Source organism: Salmo trutta, chromosome 16, assembly GCF_901001165.1.
Source record: "Salmo trutta chromosome 16, fSalTru1.1, whole genome shotgun sequence".
In the NCBI taxonomy this organism is placed as follows: domain Eukaryota; kingdom Metazoa; phylum Chordata; class Actinopteri; order Salmoniformes; family Salmonidae; genus Salmo; species Salmo trutta.
The window spans coordinates 9,312,287-9,319,028 of record NC_042972.1 but is presented as its reverse complement, the minus strand read 5'-3'; the positions used below and the strand labels follow the sequence as shown (position 1 = coordinate 9,319,028).

At 41.3% G+C, this 6,742-nt stretch overlaps 1 pseudogene; it reads left to right on the top strand.

Annotated features, from left to right (window-relative positions):
• Positions 1 to 639: 639 nt before the first annotated feature.
• Positions 640 to 6,534, top strand: LOC115150050 (glycerol-3-phosphate dehydrogenase [NAD(+)], cytoplasmic-like; annotated as a pseudogene).
• The last annotated feature ends 208 nt before the right edge of the window (positions 6,535 to 6,742 follow it).

The window sequence follows — 6,742 nt, the reverse complement described above, 5'->3', positions numbered from 1 at the left end:
ATGACTTTTATTGAACACAAACGAAACAAAACAAGAAAACGATCGAACAGTATTGCATGCGAACGAACAGCAGTGCAACACCACAACTTCCCACCAAGGGACAGGTGAAAAACAGGGCTACATAAGTATGACTCTCAATCAGCAACAACGATGTACAGCTGTTCCTGATTGAGAGCCATACCAGGCCAACAAAGAAATACACAACATAGAAAAACATAGAAATACAAAACAAGAACATTACCCAAAAACCCCGGAACACATAAATCAAACACCCCTCTTACATAAATACATATCCCATTAAACCCCGAACCACATAAAACAAATACCCCCTGCCACGTCCTGACCAAACTACAATAACCAATAACCCCTTTTACTGGTCAGGACGTGACACTAGGGACGGAGGTGTAAGCATGCGGGTCTGGGCAGAGGTGATGTTGTCGTTGTTTGTGTGCGTCTGTAAATTGTTGTTCGTTTGTGTCTGTTTGTATTTGGTGTAAACCATTTTTTACAATCTTATATAAAAAAAAAGAAAAAAAGAAAAAATGGTCCTCTTGGAGCCTGTCTGGACCTGAGTGGACTAACCAATAAATACAAGAGGGAGTGACCTGCTATCCCACGTGCCAGGTATAAATACACTTCGTCTCGACTTCAGACGAGTCTTCGCACCAATCACTTCAGGAGGGGCAGCAGACACCGTGGATGATCATGGCACCCAAGAAAGTATGCATCATTGGCTCTGGCAACTGGTAAATACCTTTTTATATTGATTTATGCTAAAATGTATTTTGATTACGTCTTTCTGAGCTGATGATGCAGAATGATCCTACTGTACTGTAAGATACAGCAGTTTTTGCATGTCAACGGTTTTCAAATGCCTTTCACTTACCGGACTGTAATTTTGAGTTAGTAATAATACTATTGTAATGAAACAGCAGGGAGCAGGTCTCGAACCCTCGACCTTCTAGCCCGAAGTCCGGCGTGGTATCGACTGTGCCACAAAAGTATGTTCGTGCAGCAGAGTCGATTTCCGCGCTTATAAACCCAGGGTCGTTACACTATCAACCTTTGAGTCGATCGTGTATCAGGTTGTAGGTTACAGAAGTGCAGGTGTGTGAGACGAGTGTATCGAGTTTATTTAGCTCGATGTGATCTGACTAGAAACAGATGACTGTTTGAAGATGACTGTGTAGAGCACTGTTGCTGTTCAGACTAATATTACTAATAATACTTGTATTGTCTCGATTAAGCTTACCTATGGTGGTAATAATGCAACATAACTGGGGCAAATATCAGAATTTGATTTATGATCTCAATATTTTATTGCATCTAATGGAATTGCTGGATTATTGCAGAATACAGTTCTATTCCTTATAGTTTTAAACACACACACACACACAGGCTGCCTCCATTTCACTGTATGCATGAGATCAGATAATGACTAAATAAAATGTTTCTAATTATATGTTTCTGTCCATGATGAGGAGATGGGAATACCAAAGTCTAAACTCTAGCCTAGAGGGTTTATTTTTTATTTAACCAGGCAAGAACAAATGATTATTTACAATGACGGCCTACCCCGGCCAAACCTGGACGACGCTGGGCCAATTGTGCGCCGCCCTATGGGACTCCCAATCACAGCCGGATGTGATACAGCCTGGATTCAAACCAGGGACTGTAGTGACGCCTCTTGCACTGAGATGTAGTGCCTTAAACCGCTGCTCCACTCGGGAGCCCGAACCTCTGTGATGAAACTACACTATGAGCCTTCATGATACACAAACCACCATTTACAAAGTGGTGATCAGCTCTGTTAACCATATTATATGATGGAAGTTGAAGGGTGGTGGCATTGTGTCCAATCAACCTGGAGTCATAGGTAGACGTAACACAGTAAACGTAAATCCAGGACCACCAATGAGGAAGACACATTTCGGTTGAATGCATTCAGTTGTACAACATACTGGGTATCCACCTTTCCCTCACCTTTCCCTTTCTAATTTGTATGATATGTTATGTTTCGTGTGGATGTCCGTCATCTATTTCGTATGATATGTTACAAATTACTCTTCGTATTATTTGTTAAGAATTGCAATTCGTACAATATGTTACAAATTGGAATTCATACAATATGTAATTAATTTGCAAAACGTATGATATGTTAAAGAATTCCAATTTGTTGTAACTAATGTTCGCTAGCTGGCTAGGTGGCTATCACTGATGTTGGCTAGGTGGCTAACGCTAATGTTAGCTAGGTGGCTAATGTTAGCTACGCTATGGGGTTATGGGTTAAGGTTAGGGTTAGGTTAAAGGGTTAGAGGAAGGGTTAGCTGACATGCTAAGTAGTTGTTAAGTAGCTAAAAAGTAGTAAGTAGTTGCAAAGTTGTCCGTGAACCAATTTGAACACTCAAATTTGGGTTGCTAGAAGTTCACGTTATACGCCCGACCAACACCCAACTTTTGCCTTAAGTAACCATCTGTCTTATATAACCATACCAAAACTAACGTATCATACTAATTTGAGTGTCCTGGATTCACTTTACTATGTTACGTCTAGTCCATGAGACCAGGCCATGCTGCTATGACAACAAATGCTTAGAGCTGCTACACTGCAGGGCCTTTGATTTACTTCCTCAGGAATGTTCTTATGTTCTTTGAGGTTGGATTGTGTTGTTGGGTTGTGTTGTTGTGTTGTGTAGGTTACTAGAACAATCGGGGGGAAGTTTCTGAATCAATATTGAGTTGTCTGGTCTTTAAAATATCACTCTTACCTCATTCCTTGGCATAAAATAAGGCCTTGTTTGAGTAATCACTACTACTGTCATTATACTCATTAGGTGTGGTGTATATTCATTGTAAACAGTGTATGAGCAACATTCATTATTGACACAATAATCATTTACTAGTCCACAATTGAAAAATGAATTACACCATTATTTTCTCTCCCAGCATTTGTTGCATAATATTTGGTCCTAAAAAGCTTAACTGATTGGATAATATTTGGTGCTAGAAAGCTTAACTGATTGGATTACATTTGGTCCTAAAAAGCTTAACTGATTGGATAATATTTGGTGCTAGAAAGCTTAACTGATTGGATAATATTTGGTGCTAGAAAGCTTAACTGATTGGATTACATTTGGTCCTAAAAAGCTTAACTGATTGGATAATATTTGGTGCTAGAAAGCTTAACTGATTGGATTACATTTGGTCCTAAAAAGCTTAACTGATTGGATAATATTTGGTCCTAAAAAGCTTAACTGATTGGATTACACTTGGTCCTAGAAAGCTTAACTGATTGGATAACACTTGGCGCTAGAAAGCTTAACTGATTGGATAATATTTGGTCCTAGAAAGCTTAACTGATTGGTGGCAGTGAGAGACAAGCTTTATTAACCAAATACAATTGCAAGACTGATTGGTTGGGTCCAATGGGGATATTCAACATTCAAACATCTCACTTCTAGCCTGTTTATCTCTCAAAGTGGGAAAACCTCACTGGGTTTTGCACCCTGCTCTAATACTAGTGTGAAGTCTATCATCCATTCAATTGAAGTAATCTCCTCAGCTCCAAAAATGTGGAGAACAATGAAACAATAGTATTGCTTGAAATGGACACTTTTGTTTCACATCTACAGGGGCTCTGCCATTACCAAGATTGTGGGCACCAACACAGGAAAACTTGACATATTCGACACGACAGTGAACATGTGGGTGTTTGAGGAGACGGTGAACGGACGTAAACTCACAGAGATCATCAATACAGACCATGAGAATGTCAAGTACCTGCCTGGACACAAGCTTCCCCCCCAACATTGTAAGACTCAAGATTTCAAAATGCTCTGGAAAAAAAAAAGATCTCTCGTGCAGTTAACATTTATGTTAATAGTTTCTCACTATTAAAATCACAATGCATATATCACCTTTTTTTGTTCATATTTGATTATTACCTGATTATTAACTAATTATTAGAGCGTTGGACTAGTAACCAAAAGGTTGCAAGATTGAATCCCCGAGCTGACAAGATAAAAATCTGTCGTTCTGCCCCTGAACAAGGCAGTTAACCCACTGTTCCCTGGTGGGCTGTCATTGAAAATGAGAATTTGTTCTTAACTGACTTGCCTAGTTAAATAAAGGTTAAATAAAAAATTACGTAATCACTTATTATTACCAACCTTTAACGTTAAGTCTGCCACACATCACCCGATGAATCTCATCCCCATGTAGGTGGCTGTTCCAGAGGTGACGGATGCTGTGAAGGGAGCAGACATCCTGATCTTCGTTATTCGACACCAGTTCATCAACAGAATCTGTGACACCGTCAAAGAACACATCAAGAAGGATGCTGTGTGCATGTCTCTTATCAAGGTGACTGGTTTTGCTTTCAGGGCCTGTTTGTTTAAATGACTACCTCAATGCAGCAGCATACAGTTGCCTTTTTGAAGGGCAAACTTCTGGTTTAATTTCCAGTATTGAATACTGCTGCTTGTAATTATTGCTTGTTGCTGTAAATAGAAGGTGTTCCCAGTAGCAAAGGATGATGAACAGTGAGGCGGATCTACATTCCTAGTGATCTGATGTTACAGGCTGTAGATGAGGGTGATGATATTAATAGGTGTATCCATGGTGATGTACGTTACAGGGTGTAGATGAGGGTGATGATATTAATAGGTGTATCCATGGTGATGTACGTTACAGGGTGTAGATGAGGGTGATGATATTAATAGGTGTATCCATGGTGATGTACGTTACAGGGTGTAGATGAGGGTGATGATATTAATAGGTGTATCCATGGTGATGTACGTTACAGGGTGTAGATGAGGGTGATGATATTAATAGGTGTATCCATGGTGATGTACGTTACAGGGTGTAGATGAGGGTGATGATATTAATAGGTGTATCCATGGTGATGTACGTTACAGGGTGTAGATGAGGGTGATGATATTAATAGGTGTATCCATGGTGATGTACGTTACAGGGTGTAGATGAGGGTGATGATATTAATAGGTGTATCCATGGTGATGTACGTTACAGGGTGTAGATGAGGGTGATGATGTTAATAGGTGTATCCATGGTGATGTACGTTACAGGGTGTAGTTGAGGGTGATGATATTAATAGGTGTATCCATGGTGATGCACGTTACAGGGTGTAGATGAGGGTGATGATATTAATAGGTGTATCCATGGTGATGTACGTTACAGGGTGTAGATGAGGGTGATGATATTAATAGGTGTATCCATGGTGATGTACGTTACAGGGTGTAGATGAGGGTGATGATATTAATAGGTGTATCCATGGTGATGCACGTTACAGGGTGTAGATGAGGGTGATGATATTAGTAGGTGTATCCATGGTGATGTACGTTACAGGGTGTAGATGAGGGTGATGATATTAATAGGTGTATCCATGGTGATGTACGTTACAGGCTGTAGATGAGGGTGATGATATTAATAGGTGTATCCATGGTGATGCACGTTACAGGGTGTAGATGAGGATCCCAAGGCGTTGAAACTAATCTCTGATGTCATCAGAGAGAAGCTGGGCATCACCATGACAGTACTGATGGGGACCAACATTGCCAACGAAGTCGCGGAGGAGAAATTCTGCAAGACCACAATCGGTAAAGTTTGTTTGTTTGTTTGTTTGTTTGTTTGTTTGTTTGTGCAAAGCATCGGTGTATCTGACGTGTATGAAGTATCATCAAGGTGAATTTGGTTGCTTTGGAAAATAGAACCCAGTACATCTCTTCCATTCAAAGAGCTCATGCCGATGCTTTTGTGTTACAGTAGTAAGTATCCAGGCTGATGTCGTTGAGATCTGTGGAGCTCTCAAGGTCTACTTTTTTCCCTCATAACATGCTTTTACCTTGATCTCTTTCTGGTGAGATTCATAATCAAACACCACTGTCACTATGAAGTGATGATATACTAACCGCTTGCTTTATTCCTAATAGTGGTAGTACAATGCGCCTAAGGATGGCATGCCATAGCTTTCTGTTTTTAATGGAAGCTCCAAGGTCCTCTATTCTGACCAATGTCTCCACAAATGGTCTTCTCCTGTGGTCTTCTCCTGTGGTCTTCTCCTGTGGTCTTCTGGGAGATCATTATCCGTAAAACATGTGGAATCTAGATCTACACAGAGTAATGAACAGATTTCCCTCTTCAGAACATAGTGGCGGTGGGAGCAGGGTTCTGTGACGTCCTGGGCTTCGGTGATAACACCAAGGCAGCGGTGATCAGACTGGGACTGATGGAGATGATCGCCTTCGCCCGGATATTCTGCACCGCCGGACCCGTCTCCCCCGTGACATTCCTGGAGAGCTGTGGCGTCGCCGACCTCATCATCACCTGCTATGGTGGACGCAACCGCAAGATCGCAGAGGCCTTCGCCAAACAGGAAAGGTGAAGAATGTGGAAAGAGAGAGAAACACAAGGGCATTGTTGACATTCTGAATTTCGAGATTCTCCCTCTGTCGTTCTCTCTCCCTCTGTCGTTCTCTCTCCCTCTGTTGTTCTCTCTCTCTCTGTCGTTCTCTCTCTCTCTCTGTCGTTCTCTCTCTCGTTCTCTCTCTCTCTCGTTCTCTCTCTCTGTCGTTCTCTCTCTCTCTGTCGTTCTCTCTCTCTCTGTCGTTTTCGCTCTCTGTCGTTTTCGCTCTCTGTCGTTTTTGCTCTCTATCGTTTTCTCTCTCGTTCTTTCTCTCTGTCGTTCTCTCTCTCTCTCTCTCTCTCTCTCTCTCTCTCTCTCTCT